The sequence below is a fragment of the Ornithorhynchus anatinus genome, chromosome 2, assembly GCF_004115215.2.
Source record: "Ornithorhynchus anatinus isolate Pmale09 chromosome 2, mOrnAna1.pri.v4, whole genome shotgun sequence".
Lineage (NCBI taxonomy): Eukaryota > Metazoa > Chordata > Mammalia > Monotremata > Ornithorhynchidae > Ornithorhynchus > Ornithorhynchus anatinus.
The window spans coordinates 122,779,295-122,797,526 of NC_041729.1; positions in this window are offsets into that span (position 1 = coordinate 122,779,295).

Here is an 18,232-nt window from a genome sequence, read left to right on the forward strand (position 1 = left end):
TGTTGTCTAATAGCATGATACCTGTAATACTATTCTGGATAAATTACAATCCAAGAAAGTACCAGGGAATGACATAGATCATAGCAAGCAACTATGAAGGTTACTTTTGTTGGTCCATCTCCTTAGTGCAATTTCTGAAGGCATAAGGCATGATTATTCATCAACATACTGGCTGACATTTTGTGTAACTAGATTATTATTTGCATTTCATATGTTAGAATTTTGATGGTTCCTGAAGGATTTCAGAGCAATATGGATATATCACATCTTTTCTTTTTGACCATTTTCCCATGAGCAAGAAAAAGGATTTACATGAGACTTCAGTAGACCTCGTTTATATTGTTTATATTATAAAACAATTCTTACTTAAAAAGCATGTTAAGTACTTTTGGGTCTTCACATATGAATCAAAAAGTTACTAAGCAAAATTTATATTTGGTTGATAACAACAAAGTACTATGGAAGACCATAGAATAGCCCCAAAATGATTCCTTGAAAACAAACTTAATAAGAACAGAAAATATTTTGCTTCATTTGAACGATATTCTCAAATCTTAATCTCATTTTCTTAATCACACATAGTACAAGGAGCCCTTCTTGTTTCCTAATGAGATTTGTCTCAAAGGTAAGCTTTAGGTCAAGAAATTTAAAGAATTTGTTAACTGTTTATTGAACACTAAATGAACCAATGGGGAGAGGGAAAAGATTGAAAGAGAAACCTGAAATAATTGTGGACATAAAAACAAAGGAAGCACAAGTTTGCCCCTATTAAACCTTACTCATAGGCCTTAGTTCAGCGTAATGAACCAAGTAGACACTCAGTACTTACTACTATTATTGCCACTTTCTTAAGCAATGTTAAACTGCTTGCAGCAGAACCTGGGGGTCTCAGCTGCTACAACCGGTCCTTCTTTGGATAGTTTCTTAAGAGAATCACTTTAAGGAAACATAGGAAACTATAGTGAGGGAATGTCTCCCACCACTTCCTCAGGGTCCTAAGTGGAACAATGATTGGGTCCAATGTAGTTAGCTTGTATCCAGCTCAGTACTTAGTACAGCGTTTGGCACAGAGAGAGTGCTTATACATATACTTCCTGCTTCAATTTTATTTCACTATGTAACAATAAATTTAGAGTCAAGTGAAAAATAGAATTGAGAAATAATTTTACTACCTTTAGCCCTTGAAATAAAACCCATTTCATCCTATTGAGTCATATTGCTTAGACACATGCCATTTTAAGCAGAGTTATAATTTCAAGTCAGTGTAAGAAAACTCCATTTTACCTCTTTACACTGAGCCTTTCAATGGCTTTTTAACCTACTCTTAACCTATCCTCTGCAGTGTGTTTCAAAACTGGCCTTGCTTGTAGACAATCATCAAATAAATACTTTATTCATTTATTCATTCAATTGATTTACTGAGCACTTACTGTGTGCAGAGCACTGTACTAAACCCTTTGGGAGAGTACAGTATAAGTCCTTGTCATTTCTCCTGACTTTTGATTTCCTTTTTGTTTAACCCACTATAAAAATGTACTCTTTTTGCTATTCTGCTTGGTGGTCTTTCACTTTCAGATTCCACTCACCCTTGCTGCCTATGCTTTCACTAATTCTAGCTTTTTAGCATTTCTCTCTTTATTGCCTAGTAAAACTACAACTTCCTCATACACACTTGAAAAAAGTGTCTCCACTGCAATTTGCTTTGACAATTTTCAAATTCATTTTGCAAAATAGAAAACCTCCCACAAGTATATGAAAAATTGGGCATTCTTAAGACTGGCACAGATTCACTACTTGGTTTCCCCAGTTGGGAGCTGCTATCTACCTGCCCATTACAGACCTCTATGTTGTCACTGGGGCCTCCTGTTCAGCTGGTCTAAATTTGGACTCTCTTTCTTGAATCTCTAGCTCTGCATGACCTTCCAGTCACTTCCCTCTGGTTTCCCTGAGGAGAGGCTCTTTAGAAGCAGGTGTGAAGGGATATTTGCTTCTTCCCTTGCTCCTCTCTTCATCTGGTGCCTGGAAAGAGATTATGCTGAAAGCCATACTCTCTCTAAAAGGCCTCTATGTCGGCGAATAATTTAATATCTTGTTCAATTTATAGCTTTAGTAGGTGGTCCTTAGTCAAGACAATAGGCTTCTTGGGGAAAATTGCTAATTTTACTTTTTCTGTTCATTCAGTCATTCATTCAATCGCATTTATTGAGCACTTACTATATGTAGAGCACTGTACTAAGCACTTGGAATGTACGATTTGGCAACAGATAGAGACAATCCCTGCCCAATAAGGGTCTCACAGTCTAAACGGGGGAGACAACAGCAAAACAGAACAGAACAAAACAAAACAAGTACTCTGGCGTAAATATCATCAAGATAAATAGAATCGTAGATATATACACATCATTAACAAAATAAATAGAGTAATAAATAATATATACAATCTTAATGTTAATGTCTGTACTCTGAATTAAATTTCTATATGAGTGTGAATATTGACTCCTCTATAAGATGCAGACTAGGGCAATTTATACTTTCCCTGAGCCATTTGTGGTGCCTCCTAGACATCTGTTTCACAGGATGGGATGCTAAAGGATGGGATTTTTGATTCTTACCTGAGCCATTATTACAAGTAGCCATTATTATGAGTACATTTCCTAAAATCTGCGAATGAGTAGAGGCAAAAGGGTGATCTCATAAAATTGCTGGAGGCACTGTATTTGTTATTTGAGTACTGGACATTTGGCTCAATAACTCCTGACATTTCTGGATGCTGAGAAGGCAGCCTTTAGTCTGCTCCTGTCCTCGTTTGATGGGAAAGGGGTGGGAAGGGTTGGTCTCCCACAGTGTCAAGAGGTAACAGGGAGGCTGCCCAGGCCATTAGGCAGCCAGCCATTGGCAGGTTCTAGAGTCACAGTGCAGCATAGTGTACTGAAAGAGCACAAGCCTGAGAATCAGAAGACCTGGGCTCTAATCCCAGCTCTGCCATTTGCCTGCTGTACCACTGTGCAAATCACTGAACTTTACTGCCCCTCAATTTTCTCATTTGTAAATGGGGATTTGATACCTGTTGGGCCTCCTACTTAGACTGTGGACTCCATGTAATACAGGGATAGTGTCCAATATGATTAACTTGGGTTGATCAGAACAGAAGAGAGCACATAGTACAGTCTTACTAAAGAAATACCATAATTATTGTCATTATGGTTGTGTGGTGGTTCCATGTGGACCCTGACTTGAGTTGATCTGTTCCTCTTGTGGACAACAGAGTGGGACTCCTGCAATTAAAGATGAATGAGAGAAGGCATTGTATACCCCCAGCAGATTCCATGGTTTACCATTGGGTGGTACTCTGTGCACATTGACCCCAGCTTAATAATGATGATTGCGCTATTTGTTAAGTGCCTACTAAGTGATAGACACTAACCTAAGCAGTGAGTTGGTGGAAAAATCATATTAGACAAAGTCTCTGACCTACATGGAGTTCACAGTCTAAGATAGAAGAACATTTACTAATGAGGAAACTGAGGCACAGTAAACAAGTAATTTCAGTCAATTGTATTTATTTTAGCACTTGCAGTGCAGAGCACTTTACTAAATGCTTGGGAGAGTAAAATACAACAGGCACATTACCTGCCCACAGTGAGCTTACAGTGTCATTCAGCAGGCAAGTGGCAGAGCTGGGATTACAGCCTAGGTCTCCCGGCTCCCAGTCCTGCACTTTTTCTACTAGGCCATGTAGCAGCTTCAGGGTAGCCCACTCCTCCTGCAGAGGATGGCTAATTGCTGGCAGCGTTGTTTAGGGAAGGAAGAGATCCACAAATGCTTTGCATGATCTATGCATCTGTCAGGTGCCATTGGTAACTTCTTTGTGACTCAGTTATCCCCTCTTTCTGCTCCCTTTCCTGAAGAACTTCTGGGAAATTAACATTTTGACAATGATGATTTTTCAAGTTGTCTTCAGATGTAATGGAGGCATTGTCATTGTTTAGATCATGGTTTCTTCACCATTTTGGATGCACAAACCTGAGTATAGAAATAGATTATGTCAATCAACTTTTTACATGTTGGCAATCATTCTTTAATTTAATCGTATTTATTGAGCACTTTCTGTGTGCAGCTATAAGTGCTCAATAAATACGATTGAATGAATAACCTGTCCCGCTACAGGTCTATCCAAAACATTATAGAACTTTTATTTTGTTTTGTTGTCATCACCTTTGGATCAATTTGGTGCTTGTTGGGGGATATTGCAATGTAGGGTTTTCGGTGTTTAGAACTCTTAAGGGTTAATGAATTATATGCTGAAGGGACAGGGCATAAAAGAACTTGGGAAAGAATAGCTTGGGAATAGAATAATTTGGGAAAAGAAGCAGCATGGCCTAGCAGATAGCGCATGGACTTGGGATCAGAGGTCATGGGCTCTATTCCTGATTCAGCCACTTGTCTGCTGTGTGACCTTGGACAAGTGACTTAACAGCTCTGGGCCTCAGTTCCCTCATATATAAAAATGGGGATTAAGACTGTGAGCCTTATGTGGGACAGGGACTGTTTCCAACCCGATTATCTTGTATCTACCCCAGTGCTTAGAACAGTGCCTGGCATATAGTAAATGCTTAACAAATACCATTATTAATAGCTGGAGTTTGTTTTCAAGTACAGAAATACAGGATGAAGGAGTAAGAATACTTGGAGATTATCTTAAGGATAACAATCAGGGAAAGTTTGGATGGGGAGAAACAGAGAGTTGCTCATTGTGGGCAGTAAATATGTCTAGCAACTCTGTTACATTATACTTTCCCAAGCCCTTATTAACATTCTCTGCACATAGTAAGCACTCTGTAATATAATTGATCAATTGACTGATTGAGACAGAGGAAGAAGCCAGAATAGCATAAAATTATCCCCAAAGGACAGTAAACACACAAAAATAATGAGTGAGATAAGTGGGACCCCTGTAGATGAAGATTATCCTCAGACAGAGAAGTAGCACCAAAGATCACCTGTGAAAGAGTTCAAAGAATCTATGAAGCTGGGAACATGAGAACATAAAATCATATCTGCCTCCTCCACATATAATCAATGATCAGGTATGCCAAAACCAACACTAATTCTCAGAAACAATGTCAGACGAGAAGAAAGCTGTTCTGAGGAGGAATGAAGTAGGAATGTGGTATGGTGGAGGGAGTAGTTGCATTGTGATGTCTTCTTTGTTGGAAAAGACGGCTGATCAGTGTGCAGGTGTGGTGGCTATACACATTAAATTGTCAGGTCCTCCACTAGATTGTAAACTGCTTGAGTGGCGGGATCATGTCTAAACAGAGCTCCTTAACTTCTCTACTAAACCCTGTCCTCTCCCAAACTTTTCTGTCATAGTGACGGCACAACCATCCTTCCTGTTTCACCAGCCTCTAAACCTTAGTGTCATCTTTTACTCTGGTCTCTCGTTCAAGAGATTAAGAGATTACTATGTGGCAAGCACTGTTTTTAGCTCTGGGGTAATTACAAGTTAATTAGGTCGGACGGAGTTCTTGTCCCACATAGGACTCAAAGTATAATTAGGAGGAAGAACTGGTAAAATTCCACTGAGAGATTGATTGTTTCTATCCTGATAGGAAATGCTTAGACTATGTCAGAGATCTGGGTTGAACAAGGCTGGGAGTCCAGTTAAACAGTGATGGCCCCTAGGCTGTGGAAATTCCAGGTATATATGTTTGCTTTTTCATCTGGAGTGAAGATGGTATTTCTGAGTCTTTGGTTCCAACCTCAACAATAAGTAGTTCACTGTGATTTGAGTACACTTGCCACTACCACTTGATAACTGTACTTCCTAGCTTGATGAATTACAATCAGAGGGTCAGTCTCCAACTTAAAGGATATTACAAATGCCTTGGAGTCAATTGATCAGTCAATCATATTTATTGAGCACTTACTGTGTGTAGACCAGTGTTCTAAGCACTTGGGAGAGTTCAGTAAAAGGGAGTTGGTAGACAAATTCACTGCCTACAATAAGCTTACAGTCTATAGGGAGAAACAGATCTTAATATAAATAAATATATACATAAATATATTTATAGAGTTTTCTTGGTAAAAAAATACCAGTGATAATGGAAGAGTCATTAGCAAAGTTATGGATTATGGCAAAGGATAGGGCATTCTGCAGAAAATATGTCCATAAAATCACTATGAATCGAAAATGACTTGACGGCATTTGATTAATATATATATGTAAGTGCAGTGGAACTAAGGGAGGGATAAATGAAGAGTGCAAATCCAAGCGTGAGGGGAATGGGAGTGGGAGTGGGAGGGAAGTGGGAGGATAGGAAAGAAGGGTTTAGGCAGAGTGCCTCTTGGAGAAGATGTGCTTCTAATAGGGTTTTGAAGGTAGCAAGCATGATCATATGAATATAAAGAGGGAGGGCATTCCAGGCCAGAGGCAAGATGTGCGTGAGAGGTTCATTCATTCATTCATTCAATCACATTTATTGAGCTCTTACTATGTGCAGAGCACTGTACTAAGTGCTTGGAATGGACAATTTGACCACAGATAGAGACAATGCCTGCCCAACAATGGGCTCGCAGGCTAAACAGGGGAGAGAGATGACAAAATAAAACAACTAGTCAGGTGTCAATACCATCAAGATAAATAGAATCATAGATATACACACATCATTAGTAAAATAAATTGAGTAATAAGTAGAGCATTTCTGTAGAAAGATAATCCGGGCAGCAGAGTGAAGTATAGACTGAAGAGGGGAGAGACAGGAGGATGGGAGATCAGAGAGGAGGCTGATGCAATAATCCAGTCGATATATTATGAGAGACTGTACCCACAATTAGCAGTTTGGATGGAGAGGAAAGGGCATATCTTGGTGATATTGTGAAGGTGAGACCGCCGGGCACTGGTGATGGATTAGATCTGTGGGGTGAATGAGAGAGCTGAGTCAAGGATGACACCAAGGTTGCAGGCTTGTGAGATGGGAAGGATGGTCATGTCGTCCACAGTGACAATGAAGTCAGGGAGAGTACAGGGATTGGGAGAGAAGATAAGGAGCTCAGTTTTGGACATGTTGAGTTTTAGGTGGCAGGTGGCAGGCAGACATCCAGGTGAAGATGTCCTGAAGGCAGGAGGAGATATGAGCCTGGAGGGATGGGGAGAAAACAGGGGAGGAGATGTAGGTTTGGATGTCATCTCCTTAGAGATGATAGTTGAAGCTATGGGAGCGAATGAGTTCAACAAGGGAGTGAGTATAGATGGAGATATAGATAGGTATAGTATAGATAGGTTGGTGGTGAGACAGATGAGAGTGAGGCTCACTGAGTACGTTATGCACTGAGTGCATAAAAGGAGTGGATGTGAGCAGGCTGGGTTGTAGAAGGAGAGCAGGGAGGTATGGTGGGAGGGTGTAAGGTGTTTGAGTGCTTTATAATCAATGTCAAGGAGATTCTGTTCAATGGGGTGCTACATGGGAAATTCTTGAGGAGTGGGGAAACATGGACTTAACAGTTTTGGAGCAAAATGGTCCAGGCAGAAAAGTAAAGAATGGATTGGAGTGGGTATAAACAAGGGCCAGGGAGATCAACAAGGAAGATGAAACAGCAGTCAAGGTGGGATAGCATAAGTGGGACAATTAATGTGGTAGTGGCAATTTGGTTGAAGAGGAAAGGACAGATTTTAGCAATGCTGTGAAGGTTGAACAAACAGGATTTGGTAACAGATGGAATATGTCGGTTGAATGAGAGAGATGAGTCAAGAGAGATAAGTCAAGGATAATGCCAAGTTTATGGTCTTGTTTTCACAGGGAGGATGGTGTTTCTATCTGCTGTGATAGGAAAGTCAGGGAAAGGACAGAGTTTGGGTAGGAAGATAAGGAGTTCTGTTTTGAACAAGTTAAGCTGAAGTGTCAGCAAGAAATCCATATCCTAAAGGCAGGACAAAATATGACACTGCAGAGAAAGAGAGAGATACTGGAGATGTAGATTGGGAATCATACACATGGAGATGGTAGTTGAAGCCTTAGGGGTGACTATAAGCTTGTTATGGGCAGGGAATATATCTGTTTATTGTTATATTGTACTGTCTCAAGTGCTTAGCACAGTTCTGTGCACACGGTAAACGCTCAATAAGTTTGATTGAATGAATGAATGAATGAATGAAGCGAATGAGTTCTCCAAGGGAGTGAGTGCAGATGGAGAATAAACGGACCCTGAACTGAGCTTTGCAGGATTCTTACAGTTAGGGGTTGGGAGGCAGAGGAGCAGTCCATGAATTAGCCTGAGGGTGAATGGCCAATGATATAGGAGGATAACCAGGAGAGCACAGTGTCAAGTTTCAATAATGTTTCCACCACACACCAGCTCTCTTTGTCCTCTCACTCAGTGAACTGCATCATAATGGCCATCCGGTGAGCCATACCAGGTGGCTGTGAGCTCGGTACCCAAACCTGCTGATGCCATCGTACCTAGAAAGCCTAATGAATACCATCGCTTGATTTTTATGCCTGTATCCCCAAAACACATTCCTTTCTTTGAGTGGTACCTTAGGGGATATGGGTGATGACTCTTGTGCAAATGCTTTCCAGGACCCACATAAGAGCACATTGCCTATAGAAGGAAGTTATCAACAACACTTTTTATTAAGCTCTTACTATGTGCTATCCTGTACTAAGCACTTAATACAGTGCTCTGCACACAGTAAACGCTCAGTAAATATGATCGAATGAATGAATGTGCAAACCACTATGTTAAACAGAAAGGTAAATATATCATTTCAGAAACAAACTGTTCATATGCAGCACAGCACAGGTTTTCTCTTTTTCAATTCTTAGAGAGTTCATTCCTTTTCTCAGTCTTTTATGTTTATGCCTTATTGCTGGGTAGATTGCAAAACTGCAGATATTGTACAGATGCAGCTTTATTAAAGTGCAGTTTTATTAAATCTTATTGAAATCATCTACACCAAGAGGACTTAACTAAGTCCTCTTTTCCCTAATACCTTCTACCTTCTGTGTCACCTATGCACTTGGATCTGTACCCTTTAAGCACTTCATTCATTCATTTATTCATTCATTCATATTTATTGAGTGCTTACTGTGTGCAAAACACTGTACTAAGCTCTTGGGAAAATACAATACAACAATAAACAGTGGTATAACCTGCCAACAATGAGTTTACAATCTAGAGGATCCGGGACAGACATCAGTGCAAATAAATAAAATTAAAATAATATGTCATTAAATGTACCTAAGTGCTGTGGGGCTGGGATGGGGGAAGAGAAAAGGGAGCAAGTCAGGGTGCTCCAGAAGGGAGTGGGAGACAGGGAAAGGTGGGGCTTAGTGCACGATAGGCCTCTTGGAGGAGATGTGCCTTCAATAAGGCTTTGAACAGGGGAGAATAATTGTCAGATTTGAGGAGGGAGAGCATTCCAGGACTGAGGTAGGATGTGGGCAAGTGGTGTGGGAGAGATAGATGAAACTGAACCACAGTGAGACGGTTAGCTCTAAAAGAGCAAAATGTGTGGGCTGGGTTGTAGAAGGAGAGAAGCGAGGTGAGGTAGGAGGAGGCAAAGTGATGGAGTGCTTTAAAGGCAATAGTGAGGAATTTTTGTTTGTTGCAGAGGTGGATGGGCAACCATTGCACTTTTTTTAAGAAGTGGCATGACATGTCCTGAATGTTTTTATAGAAAAATGAGACAGGAGTTGGGAGGTCAGCAAGAATGCTGATGCAGTAAACCAGAAGGGATAGAATGAGTAATTGTATTAACGTGTTATTGTTTAGGTGAAGAGGAAAGGGTGGATTTTCGCTATGTTGTGAAGGTGGGAACAACAGGACTTAATGATGGTTTGATTGAATATGTGGGTTGAATGACAGAGAGGAGTTAAGGATAGCACCAAGGTTATGGGCTTGAGAAGGATGGTGCTGCTGCCTATACTGATGGGAAAGTCAGGGGAGGACAGGGTTTGGCTTTAAAGAAAAGGAGATCTATTTTGGGCATGTTAAATTTGAGGTAACAGGAGGAAAACTAAGTAGAGATGTCTTGAAGGGAGGAGAAGATGCGAGATTGGAGAGAGGGAGAGAGATCAGGGTTGGAGATGCAGATTTGGGTAACTTCTGCAATGAGGTGGTAGTTGAAGCCGTGGTAGTGAATGAGTTCTCCAAGGAAGTGGGTGTAAAGGGAGAATAGAAGGGGAACCAGAACTAAACCTTGAGAGGGGCTCCCACAATTAGGGGTGGGAGAAAGAGAAGGAGCCCACAAAAGAGATTGAGAGATAAGAGTAGAACCAGGAGAAGACAGAGTCAGGTGAAGCCAAGGATGGTTAAAGTTTCCAGGAGACGGGGGTGGTCCACAGTGTTGAAGGCAGCTGAGAGGTCAGGAGGATTAGAATGGATTAAAGGATTTTGGATTTGGCAAGAAGGTGATCATTGGTGACCTCTGAGAAGGTGGGAAAGGGTGGCTTCTGTGGAGTGAAGGGGACAGAAGCCAGATTTGAGAGGGTCAAGGAGAGAACTGGGGCAGAGGAATTTGAGACAGTAGATGTAGACAGCTCGCTCAATGAGTCTGGAGAGGAATAATAATTATTGTAATAATTTATGATATTTGTTAAGCACTCACTATGTTCCAAGCAGCAGACAAGTTGAGAAGCCAAGGATTCCTATGATTTCTGATTCCCAAGCCCGTGCTCTTTCCACTATGGCATGAGAAATGGTAGGAGGGAAATGGGATGATAACTGGAGAGAGCCATGAGGTCAAGGGAGGATGTACTTTAGGATAGGGAAGAAATGGGCAGGATTGAAAACAGTGGGGAAGAAGACATTAGAGAGTGAAAGGTTAATGATGGCTGTTAGGGAGGGAAGAAGGGAGGTGACGAGAGTTTTGATAAAATGCAAAGGAAGGGGTTCAGATGTATAGGTGGAGGGTGTAGCTTTTGAGAGGAGTCAGGAGATCTTTTCTAGAGATACTGCTGGAAAAAAAATGGGAGAGTTGAAGAGGGGACCTGCTTCAGGAGGAACTGAGATGAGGCCGGAGTGATTTGACAGCTGTGTGACTGTGGGCAAGTCACTTAACTTCTCTGTGCCTCAGTTACCTCATCTGTAAAATGGGGATTAACTGTGAGCCTCACGTGGGACAACCTGATTACCCTGTATCTACTCCAGTGATTAGAACAGTGCTCGGCACATAGTAAGCGCTTAACAAATACCAACATTACATTTTAGGCAGCTCATACGCGATGGTGTCACTTTTCTTAATAAAGTTCGTGGCCAGGTCACTGGGGGCAAGGAGTAGGGGAAGTCTGAAGAGGGAGTTAAATGTCTGGGTACAACTGGCAAGTGTGAGGGGCATGGGTGTCAGTAAAGGAAGAGAAACAGTATTGCTGGGCAGAAAAGAGCGCAGAGTTAAAACATGCAAGTATATACTTGAAGTCGACAAACTTGGCCTGATATTTAGATTTTTGCCAGCAGCGCTCTGTGGTTTGAGCACAAGAGTGAAGGAGAAGAACTGTGCCTTCTTGAGCACATGAGTGAAGGAGAAGATCCAGGCCTGTGGGTTAGTGATATTCAAATACCCAAGCCACAAGTAGCTTTGTCTATACCTGAAGTGCATTTATTTATATAAATGACTGTCTCCCCATCTAGAATGTGGGCAACTTTTGGGCAGGGAATCATTTTGGTGGTATATCCACAGAGATTTTTGATAAAAATAAGGAAGTTGTTTACCATTGCCTTCTTCCACACAGTAAACTTGAGTTTCCACCTGCAACTCTCTCCCATGCCTCTGCTGCCCAGCATAGGTGAGTTTTGACTTGTTTGACTTGAGTTTTGAGAAGCAGCATGGCGCAGTGGAAAGAGCACGGGCTTTGGAGTCAGGGCTCATGAGTTCGAATCCCAGCTCTGCCACTTGTCAGCTGTGTGACTGTGGGCAAGTCACTTCACTTCTCTGTGCCTCAGTTCCCTCATCTGTAAAATGGGGATTAAGACTGTGAGCCCCACGTGGGACAACCTGATTCCCCTGTGTCTACCCCAGCGCTTAGAACAGTGCTCTGCACATAGTAAGCGCTTAACAAATACCAACATTATTATTATTATTACTTGTAGCAGATTGCCTTCCACTCACTAGCCACTGCCCAAGCTAGGAATGGATTGAGTAGGCCTCTTTTTGACACTCCTTCTATAGCTGAGACTGGTAGAGTACTGGAAATTCTCTAGATGTGGACCTGAGAATCTCTGTGTGGCCAATGTAAATATTTGGTTGTGCAAATGTCATCCCTGGTACGGACTGATATATCATCTAATTTTTCTTTATACTTATCATTCTGTAGCAGCCTTCTAATTAGGTCACGCAGTTTATGATCATTTACACATTTTTTTGACTATGTTTCCCTAGGCTGCAGTCATCTGCAGACAACAATTCTTGAACAACTGTCTCAAGGACTTTGGGTAGTGTCTGAAGTCTGTTGAGTTGGAAGAATTGGAAATTGTATAAAGGTCTTGATGTTGTTCCCTGAACACAGTAAACTTCCTCTACCAAGTTAGTCAGACCAGCCACAGACTTGATCAACATAGCATACTGCTACTAAGAAAGTAGTGGCCCTTTTTGAGCAAAACCTTCATAAGGAATGAGATAAGAAGGCAAAAAGAAGGCAATCCCAAAAGATGCATACATCAAACATGACAACAAATGGCTGGCCATTCTGTGTTCCTGATTTGAACCAGACTTTGGGTCCCAGGTAGGCCTACTCACTCAACTATTTGCATTAATTTTAGACTGTGACCCCATTATTTGGCAGGGATTGTCTCTTTCTGTTCCCAAACTGTACATTCCAAGTGCTTAGTACAGTGCTCTGCACACAGTAAGTGCTCAGTAAATACAATTGAATGAATTGAATGAATTAATAGGTAAGCTTTGTGACAAGTGATGTCTTCAAATATGATGGAAAACATATATAGTACTATCTGGAGGGTATGGTGAAATCTAGAGGAGGTTTCCTTAGGATAGCAGAGACATGACCATGTTTGAAGCCAGAGGGGAAGGAGTCATCAGAGAGTGAGTGGTTGAATAAATACCATAATATTATGGCAGTCAGGAGGAACAAAGAATGGCATATATTGCTTTAACTAAGTGAGAAGGGATAAAGTTGAAGGCACAGATGAAGGAGGTAGATTTTAAAAGGAGGTAGATTTCCTCTTGAGAGTTGGTTTATTCATTCAGTTGTATTTATTGAGCTCTTACTATGTGCAGAGCACTGTACTAAACATTTGAAAAGTACAATTCGGCAAGAGATAGAGACAATCTCTACCCAACAACGGGATCACAGACTAGCAGGGGGGAGACAGACAATAAAACAAAAAAAAGTAGACAGGCATCAATACCATCAAAATAGATAAATAGAATTATATACACATCATTAATAAAATAGAGTATTCATTCATTCATTCATTCATTCAATAGTATTTATTGAGCGCTTACTATGTGCAGAGCACTGTACTAAGCGCTTGGGATGAACAAGTCGGCAACAGATAGAGACAGTCCCTGCCGTTTGACGGGCTTACAGTCTAATCGGGGGAGACGGACAGACAAGAACAATGGCACTAAACAGCGTCAAGGGGAAGAACATCTCGTAAAAACAAGGGCAACTAAATAGAATCAAGGCGATGTACAATTCATTAACAAAATAAATAGGGTAACGAAAATATATACAGTTGAGCGGACGGGTACAGTGCTGTGGGGATGGGAAGGGAGAGGTGGAGGAGCAGAGGGAAAAGGGGAAAATGAGGCTTTAGCTGCGGAGAGGTAAAGGGGGGATGGCAGAGGGAGTAGAGGGGGAAGAGGAGCTCAGTCTGGGAAGGCCTCTTGGAGGAGGTGATTTTTAAGTAAGGTTTTGAAGAGGGAAAGAGAATCAGTTTGGCGGAGGTGAGGAGGGAGGGCGTTCCAGGACCGCGGGAGGACGTGACCCAGGGGTCGACGGCGGGATAGGCGAGACCGAGGGACGGCGAGGAGGTGGGCGGCAGAGGAGCGGAGCGTGCGGGGTGGGCGGTAGAAAGAGAGAAGGGAGGAGAGGTAGGAAGGGGCAAGGTGATGGAGAGCCTTGAAGCCTAGAGTGAGGAGTTTTTGTTTGGAGCGGAGGTCGATAGGCAACCACTGGAGTTGTTTAAGAAGGGGAGTGACATGCCCAGATCGTTTCTGCAGGAAGATGAGCCGGGCAGCGGAGTGAAGAATAGACCGGAGCGGGGCGAGAGAGGAGGAAGGGAGGTCAGAGAGAAGGCTGACACAGTAGTCTAGCCGGGATATAACGAGAGCCCGTAATAGTAAGGTAGCCGTTAGGGTGGAGAGGAAAGGGCGGATCTTGGCGATATTGTAGAGGTGAAACCGGCAGGTCTTGGTAACGGATAGGATGTGTGGGGTGAACGAGAGGGACGAGTCAAGGATGACACCGAGATTGCGGGCCTGCGGGACGGGAAGGATGGTCGTGCCATCCACGGTGATGGAGAAGTCTGGGAGCGGACCGGGCTTGGGAGGGAAGATGAGGAGCTCAGTCTCGCTCATGTTGAGTTTTAGGTGGCGGGCAGACATCCAGGTGGAAACGTCCCGGAGGCAGGAGGAGATGCGAGCCTGAAGGGAGGGGGAGAGGACAGGGGCGGAGATGTAGATCTGCGTGTCATCTGCGTAGAGATGGTAGTCAAAGCCGTGAGAGCGAATGAGTTCACCGAGGGAGTGAGTGTAAATGGAGAACAGAAGAGGGCCAAGAACTGACCCTTGAGGAACTCCAACAGTTAAAGGATGGGAGGGGGAGGAGGCTCCAGCGTAGGAGACCGAGAATGATCGGCCAGAGAGGTAAGAGGAGAACCAGGAGAGGACAGAGTCCGTGAAGCCAAGGTGAGATAAGGTACGGAGGAGGAGGGGATGGTCGACAGTGTCAAAGGCAGCAGAGAGGTCAAGGAGGATCAGAATGGAGTAGGAGCCATTGGATTTGGCAAGAAGGAGGTCATGGGTGACCTTAGAGAGAGCAGTCTCGGTAGAGTGGAGGGGACGGAAGCCAGATTGGAGGGGGTCTAGGAGAGAATGGGAGTTAAGGAATTCTAGGCATCGATTGTAGACGACTCGTTCTAAGATTTTGGAAAGGAAGGGTAGTAGGGAGATAGGACGATAACTGGAGGGGGAAGTGGGGTCAAGAGCGGGTTTTTTTAGGATGGGGGAGACGTGGGCGTGTTTGAAGGCAGAGGGGAAGGAGCCCTTGGAGATTGAGTGGTTAAAAATAGAAGTTAAGGAAGGGAGGAGGGCAGGGGCGATGGTTTTAAGAAGGTGAGAGGGAATGGGGTCCGAGGCCAATTACAGAGTAATACATATGTACAAATATACACAAGTGCTGTGGGGAAGGGAAGGGGTAGAGCAGAGGGAGGGAGTAGGGGCAATGGGGAGGGGAGGAGGAGCAGAGGAAATGGGGGGGGCTCAGTCTGGGAAGGCATCCTGGAGGAGGTGACTAACCTAAAATACTACATTGAGGAAGGAAATTGGAAATTGGAAGGAAATTGGGAAATTCTAGCTCCCCCCCTAGACTGTAGGAGGTGGTTGGGAAGGTTGAGAGAATTGATGTAGATAGGAAGGAGAGAGAAGATAAGGGTCAAAGATACATCAAACAAAAATTCATTACCATTGGCTTTAAAGCACTCCACAACCTTATGCCCTCCTACCTCACCTCACTACTCTCCTTCTACAATCCACACACATTTTGCTTCTCTAGCGTTTACCTTCTCACTGTGCCTCGATCTCACCTATCTCGTTGGCAACCTCTCGCCCACATCCTGTCTCTGACCTGGAACATCCTCCCGCCTCAAATCTGACAGACAATTACTCTCCCCCCATTTAAAGCTTTAATGATCACATCTCCTTCAAGTGGCCTTCCCAAACTAAGTTCTCCCTTTCCTCTTCTCCCACTCCCTTCTGCATCACCCTGACTTACTCTCTATGTTCTTCCTCCCTCCCAGTCCCACAGCACTTATGTATATATCTATAATTTATTTATATATATTGCTTTCTGCCTCCCCTCTGCTAGACTGTAAGCTCGTTAAGGGTATTGTTGTACTCTCCTAAACTCTGTACAGAGTAAGCACTCAATAAATATGATTGAATGAATGTGGGGTAGTTTTGAGAGTAGGTAGGAGATCTCTTCTTGAGTAATGGCTAAGAAGTATGCAAGACTGTAAAGGAATGAACTAAAGTGATGGATATCTTAGTTACCAATTCTTACTGTGAGAGATATGCCTTAAACACCCAAATCCTTCTCTCTAAGAATCTTTTGTGGCTGTACAATTTTCCTGAGGTAACAAATTCAAATAGTTTCAATTTTATGTGTGAAAATTTTTCCTAATTTTTCTCTTTTTTAAGTTTATTTTTAAGCTTCAGTTGGTCCCCCTTGTCCTTATGGTCTTACATCTCCCCATACCATCAGCTGCTCCAGTCTATCCTGAAATAGAGATAATAGTTTTCCTTCTCTGTACCTTTCTCACTTTGTTATATCCTTCTCAAGAAGCAGTGACCACAATTACACTCAATATTTCAGGTTCTGTTTGCTTTAGATGCTCACTGATGCTAAAATAGTTTATATAACCTGCTGGTTTGCCAGATATAAACACAAGCTGTATTCTGTTGAATAGGGTCACTATTGGGAAATATTCCTTGTGTCTGACACAACACTGTTGTTGCTGTTGTTCAGTCTGGATCTAGATGTGCTAGACTCATCTTCAAATGCTAGAAAGGTTACCTGTCATTTTATTCTCCAGGATCCTCTTTCTGTATAGCTTGAGTAATGCAATTCTACAATTCATATTCTCTTTCTTTTATGCATCATTACATCTTGAGATAGTTCAGGAAATAATCCCAGTACTATTTTGGAAGTGGAGGATCAAGCAGCGTGGCTTACTGGAAAGAGCTCGGGCTTGGGAATCAGAGGTTTTGGGTTCTAATGCTGCTTCTGCTACTTGTCAGCTGTGTGACTGGGCAAATCGCTTAACTTTTCTGGGACTCAATTCCCTCATCTGTAAAATGGGGATGAAGTCTGTGAGCCCTACATGGATCACCCTAATTACCTAGTATCTACCCCAGTGCTTATAACAGTGCTTTGCACAGAGTAAGCGCTCAACAAATGCCATCATCATCATAATCATCATTTGTGTTTCTGGTTAATAAGCTCACTCATCTCAAACTTTTTGATCCACTTATATGAATGCTGAGGTAAAAAAAACTAACATTTTCTAGTATATTTTCCCTTTTTTTTTTCCATCTTTACTTCATTTTTTGATTTCAGTTCCCTGTGTACTTCTTGTTGGGCTTTACTTTTACTTCTTATTTTACTTATTTCTAGCTTGATATCTCTGTTTTTATTTTCTGCCTGTTTTTCTGTTTTACTTCTCTTTGTCAGAATTTTTATTTCAGTTCTATCCTTTTTCTACCTCTATCCTATTCTTCATAGCCCTTTTCAATAGTTTAACACAATCTATGTTTTGAATATAATTTAATATTTTAAAATTTAGCAGACTTGGAAACTTAAATACATAGAAACAAATGTGTGCTTGTGTTTGTTCATATGTGTTTGTTTATATGAATGCAACATCTAAATATTCACCATTCTGGACAGAATAATTCTCAAGAGCTGAGGAAAAGTGATTATCTGAATTAAAGAATGGCTATTTGGAAACAGTTTTTTGGGAAGAGATGGAGTTATGAAGCATGGAAAGCACATGTTTTGTGAAGGGCAAGGGAAAGGTTATGCAAGGCAGAGATAAAGGCATGGAACATGAAATGAACATTAAGCAGGTTTTCCTGACTACAGGAAAGGGCTGCCTTGAATTTCTATGGAGGAATTTAAAGTCCATGGGCAAGAGCTTTAGGATTATTTCAGTAACATTTGGAGCCATCATGAAGTTGTGAAAAGAGAGGCATTATAATAAAATATGTTAGGAATAAAATTATTAACTTCAAATCAATCAATATATTTATCGAATGAAGATTAGAGAATGAAAGAGAAGAGCCTTGGAAAGGCATCAGTGCATCCTTTCCTCCTGTCTCTCCCCACTCCAGTCTATTCGTCATTCCCGCTACCCATATCATCATCTTCCTACAGAAACGCTCTGGGCATGTCACTCCCTTCCTCAAAACCTCCAGTGGTTGCCTATCAACCTCCACATGAAACAAAAACTCCTCACTCTTGGTTTCAAAGCTCTCCAACACCTTGCCCCCTTC